At 46.1% G+C, this 20,297-nt stretch overlaps 1 long non-coding RNA gene across 1 annotated transcript in view; it reads right to left on the reverse strand.

The window, feature by feature from the left end:
• The window catches only part of LOC141241959 (uncharacterized), a 36,054-nt gene extending 26,374 nt beyond the window's left edge, over positions 1 to 9,680 (reverse strand). The window contains exon 1 of the long non-coding RNA XR_012306620.1: positions 9,364 to 9,680. This is a non-coding gene — a long non-coding RNA (uncharacterized lncRNA). The remainder of the gene's footprint in view (positions 1 to 9,363) is intronic.
• Between the last annotated feature and the right edge of the window lie 10,617 nt (positions 9,681 to 20,297).

Here is a 20,297-nt window from a genome sequence, read left to right on the forward strand (position 1 = left end):
CCAGAGCAGGATACTATGGTATTGGTGGGTAGCGGAGCAGCCGGGCTGCGAGTCATGACACTAGCGGTGGTTTCTGGTGGAGCAGTTAAAGTGTCCAGGCGAGAATTGACATTCCGCAGGTGACCCAGGATGGACTCCTGTTGGGACCTCTGTCGGGACAGTTCATGCCAAAGGTCCGAGAGCGAAAGAGCTTGGGCGCCACCGGGTTCCATGGCCCGAGCAAACTGTAACGGGTCTGGGAGGCGGAACCTCTGAGCAACTTATACAAGGGGGCGGTCCTTGTAAGGAAGCGGGTGGCGACCAGGGCAGGCAGGCAGATAGTCACAGCAGGTGACCGGGACAGTCTCTGGGTAAACGGGCAGGAGGTCACAGCAAGTGACCGGGACAGTCTCTGGGTAAACGGGCAGAAGGTCACAGCAAGTGACCGGGACAGTCTCTGGGTAAACGGGCCGGAGGTCACAGCAAGTGACTGGGACAGTCTCTGGGAAAAGGGTAGGTACGACCTGTGACGGCTGAGCCTCCAGGTAGGCTAGCAGGCAGATAGCAGATGAGTGCTCCCAGGTGAGCAGGCGAGAGTCTCTGGATAAGCTGGTGGTCACAGCAAGTGACGGCGGAGCCTCCAGGTAAGCTAACAGGCAGGTAACAGATGAGCACTCCCAGGTGAGCAGGCGAGAGTCTCTAGATAAGCAGGTGGTCACAGCATGTGACGGCTGAGCCTCCAGGTAGGCTAACAGGCTGGTAGCAGGTGGACGCTCCCAGGTGAGCGGGCAAGAGTCTCTGAACGGGTAGGTGGTCACAGCACGTGACGGCAGAGCCTCCAGGTAGACTAGCAAGCAGGTAGCAGGTGGACGCTCCCAGGTGAGCGGGCAAGCTGGTCCATAGACAGACTGACAGGTGTTGGAAGGCAGACCGTCGGACCTCAGGCTAGCAAGCAGGTAAGTGGATAACAGGCTGGTATCAGACAGCAAACTGGCAGGATACTGGCAGGTAACTGGAAGCGGGACCTGAGGGCTGAAGCAGAGTAGTGAACAGTGCAACAACATTGCTCGGGCACCTCCATTTTGGAGGAGGTGCCTAATATATGGAGGGATCCTCCGGCCATTGGCCGGGGACTCCTTAGGGCGGCACGCGCGGCCCCTTTAAGAGAGAGGGAGCGCGCGCGCGCGCGCCCTAAGCACAGTGACCGGGGGAGAGCGGGCGCTGCAAGCAGAGCGGGAGGAAGCCGTCGGGCACGTAGCAGCGAGGTGAGGGGAACAGCGTCCCTGCCTAGCAGGAGGCAGGGATGCAGACGCTACACTTGTTATGGGTCAGAGAGTCCCAACTTGTCAGTTCTTCTAACCTGAATAGCTCTCATTTTACATTTCCATTCTTCTAGCGTCGGTGGGGTTTGCTGTTTCCATTTAAGGGCTATCAGATGTTTTGCCGCCCCTAGCATCAGTGGGGCCAATTCATGCTTTTTTGGGTGGAAGTTATCTGTGGGGAGGGATAAGAGCACCTCCGCAGCCGTCAAATGTCTCAAAAAGTTTGAGAGATCGCATGACCCCCATAACCCTAGACCAAAATTGTCGGAGGGCCGGGCAATACCAGAAGATATGGGACAAAGTGCCTCGCGCACCCTCACACCTCCAGCATTGAGGGGAGTTGATTAGCCCCAAATGGTGAAGTTTATCCGGCGTATAGTACCATCGCGAGAGCAATTTGTGTGCCATTTCTTGGGACACCACACATCGTGAAAAACCATGTGAATTGAGACATATCTTTTGTTTATCTTGTGAAGAGAGATGGATATTCAGTTCAGTCTCCCAGGAGTGTAAAAATAACTGTAAGGCATCGTCTGCCATATTCGTGAGATTAGAGTAGAGTCTAGATACAATTTTCGGAACAGGATGATTAACTTTTGTTAGGATCTCCAGCCAGAGCCATTTGGTGCGGGTTTGAGTTAGTTTTGTGGTCAAATTCATATAATGGGCAACATGTAGATGTTGTAAATGATTGAGGGGTCATTTCCCAGCCGCCAATGGCCAACCGTTAACACAAGGAATTTTTCCCTGTAGCAAATGTGAAATGGGTTTTTGTGGTAGGGATGACCACAGTTCATAGGGGTCTATAAAATCCGGGGAGAATAGGTAGGGGATAAGCCCTATTGCTATTTTATCTATAAAATTACAAATTGGTGCTCGGATTGGAATCAGTGCTCGTCTCGTTTGTAGAGTGGCTAGGAGAATGTCTCCCAATCCCTCTCTTGGAAGGGGGCAGTCTGTCCATAAATATTTCAAAGCATGTTTTCCCAGGAGTTGCATTTCAATGTGCGAATCATGACCCTTCTCCGCCCATCTTATTAATTTTAGCCAGTTTGCCAGAAGGATGGCCTGATGATAGAAGGTTAGGTTAGGTAGACCCGCTCCTCCCCCGCATTTTGAGCGCATCAGAAGTTTCAAAGGTAGTCTGGCTTTTTTGCATTTCCAAACAAATTTGGCTATTAATTGGTTGAGAGAGCGTATGAAGGAAATGGGGAATTGGATTGGGATCATATTCATCACATAGAAAATCTTGGGGAAAACAAAGGACTTAAACACATTTATCCTGCCGAGCCAGGACAGGAGAGGGGTATCATAGGAGCGCAGGAGAGTTTCAGTTTGTCTTATGAGTGGGGAGAAGTTGTGTTGGAAAAGCGTACTGGCATCATCCGTTATATATATCCCCAGGTATTTAAGTTTGTGATGTTGCCATTTAAAGGGGCAAGGCTCTTTAGAATTTGTACGTCCTCTCTAGGCACGGATATATTCAAGGCCTCCGATTTGTCCAGATTAATCTTGAAATTGGAAAGTTCTCAAAACAAGGAGAAGAGTTCCAAAATCTTTGGGGCTGCTATTTTGGGATTGGAGAAAAGAAGCAAGAGATCATCCGCAAAGGCAGCCGCCCTCAACTCCAAATGGTTAATCTTCAACCCCTCAATCTCAGGCTGCTTGGATAAATGATTCCATCGCTAGGACGAATAAAGAAGGGGAGAGAGGGCAACCCTGCCTTGTGCCATTAGTGATATTAAAGGGCGCTGACAGAGTCCCATTCACCCTGACCCGGGCCGTAGGAAAGGTATACAGAGACATGATTGCGTCTATGAAAGGAGGGGGGAAGGCGAACCTATGCAGAACACACGCCATATAGCGCCAACTGATACGATCGAATGCCTTTTCAGCATCCGTGAAAAGTAATATGAGCGGCTGACGATTGTGCCTAGCATAAGAAATCGCCTGTAAGACTTTAATAGTATTGTCCCTTCCCTCCCTTCCACGAACAAAACCAGCCTGATCAGGGTGAACTAGGTCGGCCAACACTAGATGTATTCTATTAGCTAAAATTTTGTCCCATAGTTTGAGGTCCGCATTCAGCAGGGAGGTGGTAATTGCTGCACAGGGTGCACAGCAATATGTGCATCTAGAGCCTGTGGTGGGGGTACCGAACCCCAGAGGAAAAGGTTAAACAATTCAACCAGATGAGGAACAAATACCTCCGCAAACGTCTTATAATATATAATGGGGAAGCCGTCCGGACCCGGGGTCTTCCCACCAGGAATAGAAGAAAGTGCCTCCTTTACCTCTCGAGAGGAGATTGGGGCAAGCAAAACAGAATGTCCTGAAGCGGAGATCTCCGGAAGCGCAAGAGTAGATAGGAAGTCATGTATGCGATGGAGTGCTGTAGGAGGGTCGGACATGGAGTCATGGGGGTTTAGATTGTATAGGGAGTGATAATATGTGCAGAAGGCCTCTGCTATTCCCTCAGACTCCGAGACTACCTTTCCCCCCTCCGATCGAATCTGCCTAATGAAGCATTTGTCCCTCTGTGCCTTTAACATTCTGGAAGTAAGTTTGCTACCTCTGTTGCCGTGTACATATATTTTTTGTTTGCAGCATGCATACATTTTGCAAGTTAAGCAAGTCTTTTAGTTTTTCTCTCAGATCCCTCAAGTCTGTTCGGACGCTGTCCGCTTTCTTTTGTTTGTGTAAACGCTCCATGACATTGATTTGATGCAAAAGAGAGTAAATTTCTTTCTCTTTTCTTTTTTATATGTGATCCCAGGGAAATCAGTTCCCCTCTTAAGACGGCTTTATGGGCTTCCCATATCATGGGGGTAAGTTTCCCGTCTACCTTATTTTCTCTAAAAAACCTTTGCAATGAAAGGGTGATCTGGGAAACGTTGTCGGCGTTACCTAAGAGTGTTTCGTTTAAACGCCATGTGGGAGGGAGCCGCGGTAGGGAATCTATTTTAATCGACAGGAAGATCGGGGCGTGATCCGATAATGTTATGGATCCGATCGAAGTAGAAGTGATCAGTTTAATGGCCAAAGATTGGACTAATAAATAATCGATTCTGTGGTACGTGTCATGAGGGGAAGAATAAAACATGTAATCCTTTTCATTGGGGTGGGCCAATCTCCAGGGATCTATTAAGTGAATGGTTTGTAGTTTATTAATCAGTTTTCTCCTGTCTTTATGAGAAATTGCAGACTTCCATGAGGAAGAGTCCAAGTCCGGTTGTAATGTCAAATTAAGGTCACCCCCCCCCCCCAAAATTAATAGTCCTTCCATGAACAGTGAGAGTGCGTCCAAAGTGTCCGACAACCACTCCACCTGTCCCTGGTTTGGAGCATAGACGTTTGCGAATGTAATTGGGGTATTGAACAGAAGACCTTTCACAAAAACGTATCTGCCCTCTGAGTCTGTGATGCTATCTTTTAGGGTAAAGGAGAGTCCCCTCTTAAAAGCTATACTGACCCCCTTGGAAGCCGACCCCAGGCAGCTATGAAACCACATTGCGTACCTAGAAAAGGACATATTGGGGGATCTGCCTTTCTTGAAATGAGTTTCCTGAAAAAAAATTACCTGGGAGTAAGCCTTATTCAAAAGGGACAAGATCTGGCTACGTTTGACGGGACTATTCAGTCCCTTCGTGTTGAGAGACGCCACAGTGAGCGAACCTTCCCCAGCTCTACTAGCCATATTCAGACGAGTCATCGGTAGCCTCTTCCTGCAAAGTAATCCTGTAGTGGGAATTAAACAAATTCATAACAAAACTATGTATAAAAACAAAGATAATCTCATCTTCCGCAGGGGGGGGATTGTATGGACCCAATTGTTGAAGATGAGATTCATGGCAACCAAGTGGTGTTCAAATATAATTCAAGTAGTTATTAACATGTAACAAGAGAGAGACATGTACACATTAAACTGTCAGCTATAAGCCAGAAAAGAACTGTAAGTGATAAGCGCAGCCCTGCACTTTCATGGTCTGTGTCTATAACTAGAGGGGACCCATGACCGAGGACTCCCATGCTTTCTGGTAAACGAGGTTAGGGGAGGGGGAGGGGAGAAGTGGAAGATCAGCTGGATGAGGGAAGGTGGGGAAATGGGATAGATAGGAAGAGCGGGGTTAAGGAGTAGAAAAGGGGGGGGGGAGTTAGGGTATAGATAAAAGTACAAGGATCCCCACCGTCACCCCCAAGCCCCTAAGGGGGAGAAGGACCGCATAGGCGGTCGGTCCCAGTGTCCATAGCACCGACATGTAAACAGGTATTGGATGCAAGATTCCTTGAGATTAACAGTCTCTATCTACATCCATTACATAAACCTGTCTCATCAGACAGAGTCCCCTTAAAAGAAAGGTGATAGTCACATTCATGTGTGTTGTTGCCTATTTGCTTGCTTTTTGGCCTTTGGTGATGCCGACTTCTTTTTAATCGACCAATCTTCGGGCTTATCAAGCCGTGGGATGGGCAAACCGATGTCGAGTGGCATCCATGAAGGAATGGATACGGGATCCATTTGTAAAAGTTCCCAGGCAGCCTCCAGGTCTTCCAGGGTGCGGATGGTAATCTGACGATCCTCCTTAGTAATACCCACCCCAAAGGGGAATAACCACCTGAATCGCAAGCCTTGGCCTAGTACTGCATCTGCCAATGGTTTGAGAATTTTTCTCTTGGCCAACGTAGTTGGGGAGATATCCTGGAAAATTTGGTAATTGACGTCTCCATACGTCAGTGGAGATTTTTCCCTTGCTCCAGACAAAATGGCTGCCGTATCGACATAGCTGAGGAGACCACAAATTATATCCCTTGGGTGTTCATTAAGTTTGGGCTTTGGTCTAAGAGCTCTATGAACTCTCTCGATGATAACAGCGTCCACCCTTTCAGTGCCTAGTATAGCCGCGAATATCTCTTTGGACACCTTTTTAAGGGATTCTGGTGCGAACGACTCGGGAATGCCGCGAAGACGTACATTCTTTCTCCGGCTCCTATTCTCCTGGTCCTCCAGCGCCAGATAGACGGAATTGATGTGTTGCTGTTGGACAAGAATATGATCTCCAAAGGTGTTAGAGGCGTCTATTAAGTCCGTCTGTGTGTTCTCAACTGTTTCAACCCTATCCCCTATATGTCTTACATCAGCTCTAAGGTCTGACAGCTCCTTGATCAAGGGTTGTACCGTAGATTCCAGGAAAGATTTCATATAGGACCTGGAGAGAGGAGCCGAGTCTTCCGAAGTGGATCCGCAGTCTGAATCACCCAGGCCTTCTTCAGAGTGATCATTAACCACAGAAGTCGCCTCACTACGGACCTTTTGTTTATCTGGTGACTGTGACAATCCCAAATTTTTATTTAGGATTTTTTCCATATCTCCCTTAGGTGTATTAGACTGAGTTATAGAGGTTTGCCGTTGAAGGCTTTTTGCCTATATTTTATGATCTGTGCGAACCATCATGAGGCGGCTGATTACGGGCGATTATAAACACCACTTGGTTGCATCAGAAAATTCATTGTATCTGCATATTTATACGGCTTTAGGCATAGTTGTGGAGATTATAAACCCAAAAAAGTGTAGAGATGGAGTAACCCAATTCTTCCAGTAGGTGGAGCGCTCACTTCACAAATTGATGGATACCAGCACTCAGGCAAAGGAAGCTGTGCATAAGAGAAATTGAACTAGTGTTGGTGCCTGCATATGAACGGGGCACAATAATAAGGTCACAGCTCTTCCCCTCCAGCAGTTTATCACTACCCCAGGGATATATTTGTGTCCTATAGATGTTGCAGACACTGGGGACTGCTTCCCCACTGGGCAGTTAGGGGTTGATGAGTGCACAGTCCCGCTACTAGCAACTTCTCTCCAGGCGCTTGGGGGTTAACCGAGCTTGCTAGCTGAGGAGAGCGGTAACAGGAACAGTGGCAGCAGTGCAATGGCGCCCTTCCCGCTCCTATGGCTTCGTGGGCGGAGCTATGCAGGGAAAGATGGCTCCGGCTTATTGCTTTCCACGGGGGGCAGAGGTACCCACCACCGGATCCCACCTGGTGCTCTCCACCTGACTGACGTGGGCACAAAGTCTCCCACACCCGCCAGTAGCTCCCGCTCCCCTTCTGAGAGGTAAGCGTCACCGCCCCCCTGTCCCTCGCTCACCCGGCAGCTCAGGCCCCGCAGCCGTCCTCCGTGCTAGCTTTCTTCAACTGCCTGTGGATCGGCCATGGCAGTCACCCAGGGTCTCCTGAGGCTACGCAGCTCACCGCCGTGTCAGCGATTTATCCGCAGAGGCGCAGGTGATTCAGATCGGGCCGGGCGCCCCACCACAGGTCCAGCCACTCCGCTCAAGAGTCTCTGTGGCGTTTTCCTCTGTCCTCCTGGCCGTCACCGGGGTAAGTTTGACCTGGTGTCTCCGCGAGGTGGTAGAGAGGGGACACTGGAGGCTACAGGTGCTGGAATGGAAGGTAAGCTGGGTTTTTGTATACTTTTCGTGGCCTGGGAGCAGGAGCAAAAATCATGCACGACCAGCCATGCCAGAGCCCAGGCCACGCCCCATAGCCTTCATTTCTAAGAACAAGTATAGACTGTCGAGTTTCACAAGTTTTCAAAAAACATCCATTAGCTTCTTACACAGTTAGCAAACACAATGTACCATTAAAACACTGGAGTGGTGGTTGGTGGAAATGGGCCCCTATACACCTATGTAGATATTGCAATAAAAACAAGACGTTTGCAGCTAGAACAGTCATTTACCACATTAACAATGTATAGAGTGGATTTCTGATTCATTTAATGTTAGCTTCATTGAAAAAAAATAATGAAATTTCTAAATTACCCCAAACTTTTGAACGGTATATATATCCACTATACACACAGCACATACATAATATATATATACACTGTCTGTAGTCACAGCTGTTATATTCACAAGTTATATATATTATGTATGTGCTGTGTGTATAGTGGATACATATATATACACACTGTAGTCACAGCTGTTACATTCACGTTATATACAGTACAGACCAAAAGTTTGGACACACCTCATTTAAAGATTTTTCTGTATTTTCATGACTATGAAAATTGTCCATTCACACTGAAGGCATCAAAACTATGAATTACCACATGTGGAATTATATACTTAACAAAAAAGTGTGAAACAACTGAAAATATGTCTTATATTCTAGGTTCTTCAAAGTAGCCACCTTTTGCTTTGATGACTGCTTTGCACACTCTTGGCATTCTCTTGATGAGCTTCAAGAGGTAGTCACCGGAAATGGTTTTCACTTCACAGGTGTGCCCTGTCAGGTTTAATAAGTGGGATTTCTTGCCTTATAAATGGGGTTGGGACCATCAGTTGTGTTGTGCAGAAGTCTGGTGGATACACAGCTGATAGTGTAAAGGACATATTAATATTCATGCTATCCAAGTGTAAAGGACATATTGATACTCATGCTAGATCAACTCCATTTTGTCTGCTTGCTTTAAAATCATGTTCTTATCACTCCTTGCATAACATACATTCTTTCCTTCTTTTCCCATGCAACTTTCTCACACTTTTTCTCAAGAGAACATTCTGCAAGACACTCTGCTCCTGTTATCTAACTAGTCTAGGCCAGGATTGACCTTGTAAATTTCCAGCGTGCACCGAACTAACGATAATATGACCATATGTGTATTACCGTAATAATTGTACTAACACTGGTTCAAGCCTGTAGTATGGCTGTAGATGATTGGACATTAATAAACTCAAAACAATAGAAAATGCTAAGCAAAATAAACGGGATCAGAGATTCTTTGAATCCTCCCATTCAGAGCACGCATTGCCTCCGTTTGGTGTTCTGTGGATTGCGCAATCAACATAATAATTTGACACTCACTTGGTCAACCGTGAAGGGTTATTGCCCTCCCTCAACAGCTGGTGCCGTGACTCGGATCCCTAACCAGGGACGCCTCTCCGCCTCTGGACGTCCACAAAGAGAGACTTGCCTTCAGCCTCCCCCATTGGAATTGGGACTGATCATCCCCCACAAAAAGCCACGGTAAGTGCACAAGTTCTTTACTAGTGTTACTGACCGTTTGGCGTGGTTTCCACGTGGTGTGTAGTTGTTTGCAGTATCTCCGGACGTCCTGGTTGGATATAGTCAAAGGTGAGACTATATGGGGTGTAGTCCCATTAGGGGTCTGATATTATTTACTTTCAGAACAGTATCACCTCGGATTGACAAGTGAATATTGTGTGAATCTTTCTCAACTTCTGACAAAGGTCCTTAGGAGACTGAACACTGTTAGTTTCAGTCGTGGCAGGTGATCGAAGATTGGGTAGGGCACGCACGTAGATATACATATATCGAGTGTCCGGAGCGCTGCAAAGCTGCAAAAGGGCTCCTCCTTTCATCAGCCGTGAAAGACTTCCCCCGACGGGAGGGGGTGAAAAAAAAGTCAGTGGAACAGCTGGGAGGTCCGGCCGGACTCTGCTGTGCACAACAGTTAAGGATCTTTTTGTCAGTTGTAGTGATTAATCAATGTTTCCGTGGAGCAGAAATAATTAGTCTCCCCTGTGTGAGAGACAGGAGGTGAGAGGGAGAGGATGTGATGAATATCCTGATTGGTCGAGAGGGGAAAAGATCATTTAAGAATGCACCAAAAGTGTTTAAGGTGTTAAATTTTCCTGTGGGAGGGAGACGTCAGCCTGCCATCCGCCGTATTGCTCGCAGAGGAGGAGGAGACGAAGCCTGATTGTTTTAATTATTTTTATGTAAAGAAGGGAGAATTATCTAGCACTGTGACTGTTTAGTGCTACAAAATGCAGCTGATGTGAAAAAAGGCTGCGCTGAGTTTGTCGACAGAAGGGAAAACTTATGTACAGAAACTTAAACGGTTAACTGAAACATGCAAGCTACCAGATAAGGGCCGATTGATTATGTAGAAGAAAAAGGGCAAGTTAGAAGATAAAGGATTGTTACAAATAGCTTTGGCTTGGTAGGAACAGCAGAGAATTTAGAAAATGCAAACAATAAGGGAAAGACGCTATGTTATGTGTATTACAAAGATACTGCTCTCCGATAATGACGGCGTAATGAATTGTTGGGAATGTTCTAATTGTGGCCAGCAGAATCCATTGTCAGCAGATTATTGTGTTGCATGTCACGCACCCCGCCCAGAAGGCCCACCCCTCGCTACTACCCAAGCCACTCCTAGTGCCCCATCCTCATCTGTTATACCCATGTCCATCACCCCTTGTCTGCCCAAAGTTCCAACCCTTCCTGCAGCGGCCATGTTGCTACACCCATTGCATCACCTCCAGCCTCTGACCAGATGTCCCTTTGGTGGCGGCCATCTTTGTCCGCCCCTCCTGTAGTGTGCTTCCTTCTGATGGCAGCTATCTTGGCACACCCGGAATACAGGCAGCAATACACACTACACCCGGAATGTGTATGAGGAAGATCATCATGATCAGTGTGTGACAGAGCATTAGACGCCAATACGTATGAGAGTGGGGTTAACTTCTGTCAAGCCCTTAAAATATGGACTCAGGATAAGTTGGCTGATCAATCCACTACCCTCAACAGCACATATTTATGTCCACTTTGACATTAGGGCTAAAATGTGGTGATGTAAACTAATTCTCTAGATGGTCATATATCCTTAAGTTCCTAATAGATGCACATACACGTTGTCTGGTTTACAGTAATTGATTTAGCAAACGCTTTTTTTAGCATTCCACTACACAAAGACTGTCAGTTTCTGTTTTGCATTTACATATCAGGGCAGGCAATTGACCTGGACGGTGATGCCGCAGGGTGTGCGGAATAGCCCTAATCAGTTTGCAAAGAACATGTCTAGCTGTCTGCTGCCGTGGCAGCTGGACAACTCTGAGATAGTATTTTTACAATACGTGGATGATCTTCTTTGGTGTGCCCCCACGGAGCAAGTGTCCATCAGGGCCAGTGTTAGCCTCCTCAAGCATCTAGCAAAACTGAATTGTCGAGTCTCAGCCTCGAAACTTCAGTTTTGCCTTGGTCAAGTGGTCTTCTTAGGCCACTGCCTTACTCAGGGTGCCAGACATCTCACAGAAGAAAGGAAGAAGGCCATCTACCTGCTACTATTCCCAAAAGATCCCATAGAGCTGCAACGGTTACTCGGACTATGTACATATTGCAGACAATGGATCCCAGACGCCTAAAGTCTGATGCAGCCCCTATATGATGCATTAAAAGAAGACACTTTGGCTGATGTAAACAACAAGGACCACCAAGAACAGCTGCAACAAGCCTTTGAGCAACTAAAGTCAAGGATAATGACAGCCCCTGCCCTTGGAAACCCGGACTATGCTCAACCTTCCATTTGCATGTCTCTGAGACGGGAGGGCATGCAGCCTGAGTACTCCCGCAGAGACACTGTACAAAGCAGCGCCCAGTCGGGTATTACTCAGCACATCTGGACCCAGTAGCCAGGGCCTCCCCCAGCTGTCTACGAGCGGTTCACGCCACACAGCAACCTAAACATCTGTCTACACAGAGACACCTGCGGCTGCAGTGTTCGTTGATTTTGCCAGAAAATGTGAAATTACACCGGTGCACTGCCATCAACCCGGCCACCCTGCTACCAGCACCTGAAGGAGAGGGGAAAGAGGCTACACTGCATGATTGTCTGGAACAAATTACTGTGGAGTCAACTCCACTTGTTCTAGTGGGGGAAGTACCCTTGGATGACCCAGAACTTACGTTATATAGGGATGGATCAAGATATGCTGACACCTCTGGCAGGTTTCATACTGGATACTGGATATGCTGTCACAACTGAAGATACATTGGTAGAGGCTTCAACCTTACCACCCCCAAGAAGCTGGTCTCTGAAGTTGTTTGCCGGTATGGAGTCCCAGAAGTTATCGAAAGTGATCAAGGACCAGCCTTTTCCTCATGTGTATATCAAGAAATACTTACCATGCTCGGATCAACAGTGGCGTTACATACTCCTTACCATCCACAGTCAAGTGGCAAGGTGGAGAGATTGAATGGCACACTAAAAGGGCAATGAACCAAAATGATGCAGGAGACTACGGCCCAGTGGCCTGAGCGCCTTCCCATTGCACTGTATTACATACGCACCACCCCCATAGGCAAACACAAACTGTAACCCTATGAGATGCTATTTGGGTCACAGCCAGCTATAGCTCGATTTACCCCACAACAATTATCAGAAGAAACAGATCATGTTGTGCAGTATGTGATTCAGCTTGCCAAAGCCTTAACTAACACCCATGCGTTAGCATCATCTTCTATTCCAGATCCAGCTGATGCAGAAGGTTGTCATACCCTCAAGCCTGGAGATTACGGGTATGTGAAGAGGCATGTTCGGAAACACGGACTAGAACCATTGTATGACGGACCATATCAAGTGCTCCTGACAACCCCAACAGCTGAGATGTTTTATAATAACATGTATGGTTAAACTAGTCAATACCTGGAATAGCCTACAACAGAGTACTGACCCTTTTAATAACAAGTTCATTACCACCAGATTTGGTACATAAATTAGTATTACAGCACTCTGCTTTATGGGACCTGCCATCAGCCATATATTGGGTCTGTGGGAATAATACGTATAAATGGCTCCCAGTCGGAGTAGGGGGGACTTTGTACGTTGGCCCGGCTAACTCCAGCCACTTATCTACTTTACTATGGGGAATAAGATATGATAGCCATCCCTCTTCATACCATCTATAAACGTGCCAAGGACAACACCCCACGCCCATCAGGAAGACCTCATTTAGTACAAATGAGTATACCCGATAAGATAGTTAGTACTGTCTTCCTCTACCCTATGGTAACACAAATGTGGGACAAGTTAGTGGAAGTCACTGACTACTTAGATGACCAGATTTGGAATATTTTGGAAGTAATTAATACTACTGTTGCAGTGCAGAATCAGCTTATCATAGTGGCTAATCAACATACTTTACTGCTGGACTATTTAACAGCAGCTCAAGGAGGGATGTGTCAGGTTATAGGCCCAGCCTGTTGTCACTATATTGATCCCGACTCTGCCATACAGTTAAAGACTAAAATGGAAGACATTAGGAAACTCAGGGAAGAATATAACAAACATAATGAATTGACCAAAGACAGTTGGTGGTCTGATACATTTTTCTTTTTAAATCCTGCTAATTGGTTTAAAGGGATTGGTGGATGGATTGCTGGAATATTACAAGGAGTGCTGCATATTGCTGCTTGCGTCTTGTTAATATATGTCTTACTAAAACTAGTCTTTTATTGTATCCCATTTTGCATGAGGAAAACCTGCCAGTCATCAGAGAGCAAGGAGGACGCTGCCAACCAACATCCAGTGCTACTGTACACGGTCCTCCCAGATGTAACCAGCATTGAGGACCTGGACGACAAGGGAATAATGACCTTTACCCACATTCCCCAACCAACCTCACCTCTGAAGATCAGAGCTTTATGATTATATCAACTAACAAGGGGGGATGGACATGCCACGACTGCCTCGATTGGTAACAAGGGCACTAATTGAGTGAAGACCAATGTCCCTCAGGCTCAAAGCATGACCCTGGGAAAGCATCTCTATTGTTGATAATAACATAATTTTTAGGAGGGAATGTAAAGGACATATTGATACTCATGCTAGAGCAACTCCATTTTGTCTGCTTGCTTTAAAATCATGTTATTATCACTCCTTGCATAACGTACATTCTTTCCTTCTTTTCCCAAGCAACTTTCTCACACTAAATTTTTTCTCAAGAGAACATTCTGCGAGAGACTCTGCTCCTGTTATCTAACTAGTCTAGGCCAGGACTGACCTTGTAAATTTCCAGCGTGCTTCGAACTAACGATAATATGACCATATGTGTATTTCCGTAATAATTGTACTAACATTGGTTCAAGCCTGTAGTATGGCTGTAGATGATTGGACATTAACCCCTTTACCCCCGAGGGTGATTTGCACGTTAATGACCAGGCCAATTTTTACAATTCTGACCACTGTCACTTTATGAGGTAATTACTCTGGAACGCTTCAACGGATCCCCCTGATTCTGAGATTGTTTTTTCGTGACATCTTGTACTTCATGATTGTGGTAAAATTTCTTCGATATCACTTGCGTTTATTTGTGAAAAAAATGGAAATTTGGTAAAAATTTTGCAATTTTCAAAATTTGAATTTTTATGCCCTTAAATCAGAGAGATATGTCGCACAAAATAGTTAATAAATAACATTTCCCACATGTCTACTTTACATCAGCACAATTTTGGAACCAAATTTTTTTTTTGTTAGGGAGCTATAAGGGTTAAAAGTTGCCAGCGATTTCTCATTTTTCCAACAAAATTTACAAAACCATTTTTTTAGGGACCACATCACATTTGAAGTCACTTTGAGAGGTCTTTATGACAGAAAATACCCAAAAGTGACACCATTCTAAAATCTGCACCCCTCAAGGTGTTCAAAACCACATTCAAGAACTTTATTAACCCTTCAGGTGCTTCACAGGAATTTTTGGAATGTGGAAGAAAAAGATGAACATTTAGCTTTTTTTCACAAAAATGTTACTTTAGACCCAATTTTTTTTATTTTCGCAGGGGTAACAGGAAAAAATGGACCCCAAAATTTGTTGTGAAATTTCCCCTGGGCACGCAGATACCCCATATGTGGGGAAAAAACACTATTTGGGCGCACGGCAGGGCTCGGAAGGGAAGGAGCGCCATTTGACTTTTTGACTGTAAAATTTGCTTGAATAATTAGCGGACGCCATGTTGCGTTTAGAGAGCCCCTGATGTGCCTAAACAGTGGAAACCCCCCACAAGTGACCCCATTTTGGAAACTAGACCCCCCCAAGGCACCTATCTAGATGTATAGTTAGAACTTGGATCCCCCAGGTGCTTCACAAATTGATTCATAAAAAGTGGAAAAAAAAACACTTTTTCATTTTTACGAATCAATTTGTGAAGCACCTGAGGGTTCCAAGTGCTCACTATGCATCTAGATAGGTGCCTTGGGTGGTCTAGTTTCCAAAATGGGGTCACTTGTGGGGGAGCTCCAATGTTTAGGCACGCAGGGGCTCTCCAAACGCAACATGGCGTCCGCTAACAATTTGAGCCGATGTGCCTAAGCAGTGGAGCTCCCCCACAAGTGACCCCATTTTGGAAACTATACCCCTCAAGGATTTTATTAAGGGGTATAGTGAATATTTTGAGCCCAGAGGTACGACACAGAATTTGATAACATTAGGTCATCATATTGAATAAGTTGTCATTAGTCTTGAGCGCAAGTGCTCGCCACTTAAGTTTGCATTGGATACTCCAGTATGCACCATGTATAGCGTGTGCTTGAGTGACATGCTCGAGTCCCCGCCCGCATGTTTCACAGTTATTAGACACCCAAAAAAAACATGCGGGGATCGCTCGTGCATGGCAGGCAATCCCCGCGAGTTTTTTTTGCAGCGAAGAATATAGGGCGGAGACTCGAGCACCCGCGATACTCAGTGCATACCTGAGCACCCGATGCAAACTCAAGTAGCGAGCACTTGCGCTCAACACTAGTCGCCATATCGTCATTTTTTTATTATTTTTTTACTTTTGAAAAAAATCCCAACCCTAACATTAGCACAAGCCCAACCCCAGCCCTAGCGTTTATTTTTTACGCCGTTTCTCGTGCGGTATAAGTGATGAGATTACTTTATTCTTCGGGTCGGTGCGATTACAGCGATACCAGAATCATATGGGGTTTTTATGATTGACAGCTGTCACACACTAAAAGACACATTTTGGAAAATCTAGTTTTTGCATCGCCATATTTTGGCAGACAGAGTCATGTGACGGCTTGTTTTTTGCGGGATGAGTTGACGTTTTTATTGGTGCCATTTTCAGGCACGTGACATTTTTTGATCGCTTTCTATTCCTATTTTTGGGAGGCAGAATAAACAAAAACCAACAATTCAGGAATTGTGTTTTTTTTGTTTTTTTTTATTCTGTTCCGCGTGTGGTAAAATTGATAAGGTAGCTTTATTCTTCGGGTCAGTACGTTTACAGCGGTACCACATTTATATCGTTTTTCTATGTTTTGCACTTTTACACAATAAAAGCTATTTTATAGAAAAAATTATTCTTTTGCATCGCTTTATTCTGAGAGCTGTAACTTTTTGATTTTTCGGATGTTGGAGCTGTATGGCAGCTTGTTTTTTGCGGGATAAGATGACGCTTTCAGCGATACCATTTTTATTTATATTCGTCTTTTTGATCGCGTGTTATTCCATTTTTTGTTTGGCAGTATGATGATAAAGCATTGTTTTTTGCTTTGTTTTTTTTTTTTTTTTTTTTTAACCGTATTCACTGAAGGGGTTAACTAGTGGAACAGTTTTATAGGCCAGGTCGTTACGGACGCGGCGATACCAAATATGTGTACTTCTATTGTTTGTTTTGTTGTTTTTTTCATAATATTTATTGATGGGTACATTATATTTTTATTTTTAGTGGATTATTTTTATTTATTTTTTTCACTTTTTGGGAGTTTTTTTACTTTATTACTTTGTCCCACTATGGGACTTTCACTTTTTTTTATTCTGATCGCCTGCACAGCATAGGGATGGAGCACCATCCCTGTGCCATGCAGGCAGTCAGCGCTGGACAGGGAGAAGATAGTTTGGAGATGCACTGCGCATGTCCAAACAATCTTCCTGCTGTTTGGTGACCCGGATGTTGTCATGACGACATCGGGTCGTTATGGCAACACCCGGGAAGCTGCGGCACACAGCGCTGGAGGCCGGAAGAGGAGGTGAGTATTGCGATCACCTCCCCTTGCCACCGCAATGCTGCGATCGACTTCGCATTTTTTAAATTTTAAGCATTAGCAGGTTATTACAAACTGAAATCAAACAGTTTTCAACTCAAAACTTTATTCTAGGTGATACCACCAGGGCATATATGTAAGAAAACCCACTCCATTAGTACTAAGAAGCAGATGAAGTAGAGAGGCCATCCATACCCATGTTATAGTGCTGTAGAGGATCCCCAGCCAAGCCCCAAGTGGATATTGGCAAGCGACCAGTCAGCGTATGGCGCCACACCTCGGGGATTCCAAACCCTGGAATCCGTGTTTAACGCCCTCCGTACGGTCACTGTCAGCTTCACGATAGCCCAATTATTATTATTCTCTGCCACCACCGGCCAAGTTTGAAATATAATACAGGCCTGGCCGGACTCCTGCGTTTGGGTAGCGTATATGGCTTCGGGGAAGGGAACAATTACAGAACAAAAGAAACAGGACTATTAAATTTTATATTTAATCCAAAAGGGAGGCAGTGTTTAGGAAAAATATATACAAGGATATTATAAAGTAGACATTAAAATACATACGCAGTTACATAAAATAAACAGGATGAAAGAAGATAACTTACACTATACAATCACGGAGACGATTCAATATAAATGGAGGAGGAGCTCTCCAATTGGATTATGCTGTTATTGAACAGGACCCGTTGCTTATAATTCTTATTCCCCCCTGGCAATGAGTGCTCCTGTCTTCTCCATGGATTCTCTTATACCTATGGGGAGATCTGGCCACACGCCCCTGGTGGTGACATCATGTGGGCAAGGTCTCCAGCCTGTACATTTTCATTAAAAACACTAACTTCTGCGATAACTCACCTCTCGTTGATCCCAGAAGCTTGCAAACTACGCCATTTTTTCCCTTATGATTTTATCTTTATTTAGAGACCACATATCGCATAACTGCAGTCTGCTATTCTGGTGTTTTTTCACTACAGGTCCCTGATTTTGGTTCCAGCCCTGGAAAAATACATATACATTCCTGGGCTGATTTGATCACTACACATATGTGTCCCGTTACTGTCGGACGTATGGAACTCATAATATTTCATAGTTCATATCGGAGTCAGTTCGTCTGCAAATTTACCTTTGAGGCTCGGGAAGCAGCCTCACGGTCACGCGCAAATTAGTGCAAGTCTGCGTTTTAATTACCTCCTGCGTCTTTCAGAGACAAGATGCTTGCTTCCCAATGAAGTTATAACACTCCTTGGCTGGCCTTGTTTGCATAAGCTAATTGGGGCTTTTGTGCTGAGCAGAAGGGGAATAAGGGAGGGGGGTGAACATCTATGTCAGGCAGACATGGAAGAACATTTTCCTGATATTAATATTTCCCTGACATCTTCCCCTTTTTGAGGTGGCATAAGGGGTGATTTACAGATCGCCTCTTTAGCCCACCTCCTGGCCCACCCTTCCTGCTGATCCGAAAAGCCGCAGATTCACTTTCACACCAACCTGAGGGTCCAGCTTTCCGATCACCCTGACCGGTTTGGGATACATTTTCCCCACACCTCTGACAGGCAATGGGTACCTTCCTCCTATACTCCTGACAGACAGGGAGACACACTTTCCTGTTACCTTGCCTGGTTGTGGGGCCTACCTTTTTACTTGTCATCATCTTTAACTTGGGAGCTTTGCTCTCTAGGGGGGAGCTAGGACTGGCCATGTCACAGTCCATCATGGCACTGGTCGGTGGCACGGGACCACTTTCCCTATGATCCCCGTGTTTCTCCCCATCCTGTCTCGTCACCTCTGGAGCCGTGCTAGTCATGGGGCAGCTATCATTGACCATGCCACTGTCTGGCATGACATTGGTCACCTGCACGGAACGACCTGCTTCCTGGTGTCCGTGCCTGCTCCCCTTGCCCCTAGCACTTATGCTTGCTTGCTTTAGGGGATCCTCAGCAGCATCACCCCGCGGGGTAAGGTGGCTGAGTTCCCCTTTACCACAACACACACTTTTATTAGACATCACCTTGACATTTTTTACAGCGGCATTACACAACATATCAGATCTCGGAGGGTTGTCAGGGATGTATCGGGCAACCAACTTTCCCAGATCAGTTTCCAACATCACATTAGTGGGGAGATTCTCCGACACCCCCACTTCCCTTAACCCCCTCCCCGCACCCCAGTCCAGGAAAACTCGGGCCATCAGTATGGGACAGTGAACACCCCAAACCCAGTGACAGTCAGGGTCTTCCCAGGAATGAGTTATTCTGGTAACACAAACTCAGGACGGATGAGGGTGCGTTCTGCGCCAGTGTCCTTAAGGCCGACGGTGACAGTGTTTCCTATGGTAACGGGTTGTAAGTTCTCCCGGGTCCAGCCAACAGCCTCACCCACAAAAATAATGGTGGCAGTAGACCCTGGGGCCTCAGGTGTGGGGTTCATCTTCTACCTCTGCGGGAAAACCAGGCTGATGTGCCCCGTTTGGTCACAAGTATAGCAAGGACGGGAGTCAAATGCAGTCCAGGTACCGGAAGATGGGGCAGGACCCGACGAGGGCCGGCTGGCTGGGACACTGGGGGTGGTGGTAGGCTTACCCCCTTTCCAGCTGGCGGCATCTGACTTCCATACCTCTGGTGTGCGGTTGGCCTCATAGGTATCTGCGATCTGGGCTGCTTTGGCGGCTTCCTTTGGCTCCCTGTCCAGCACAAACTGTCTCACTTCCACTGGGCAAAGATGAAGAAACTGGTCCTTCACCATCAGATCCTTCAGGTCCTCGAAGGTGGTGACTGACAGTCCTCAGATCCACTGCTCAAAGTTGGCTCTGAGGCCATCTACCATGTCACTGTAGGTGTCATGTGGTCCACGTTGGAGGGCTCTGAACTTTTTCCGGTAAACCTCCGGAGTCAACTGGTACTTTTTTATCAGGGCCTGCTTGACGGCCTCATAGTCTCCATCTTGTTCTCAAGGGAGGGAAGCAAACACCTCCAGGGCTTTTCCTCTGAGCCCGGGAGTTAAGTACCTTGCCCACTGGTCCGTGGGCAGCTGATACTGCCTGCAGGCCTTTTCAAAGCCTCGCAGAAATGTGTCCAAGTCCTCATCCTTTTCCATCACAGGGAAATGCTCAGGACGGGGTTTAAAGCAGTTGGCACTGTTGGACTCACGAGTTTGCGTGGAGGATGACTCCTTCTGAATCCGGGTTAGCTCGAGCTGGTGTTGTTG

The sequence above is a fragment of the Phyllobates terribilis genome, unplaced genomic scaffold, assembly GCF_046119375.1.
Source record: "Phyllobates terribilis strain yellow unplaced genomic scaffold, ASM4611937v1 Scaffold_2__4_contigs__length_985480577, whole genome shotgun sequence".
Taxonomy (NCBI): domain Eukaryota; kingdom Metazoa; phylum Chordata; class Amphibia; order Anura; family Dendrobatidae; genus Phyllobates; species Phyllobates terribilis.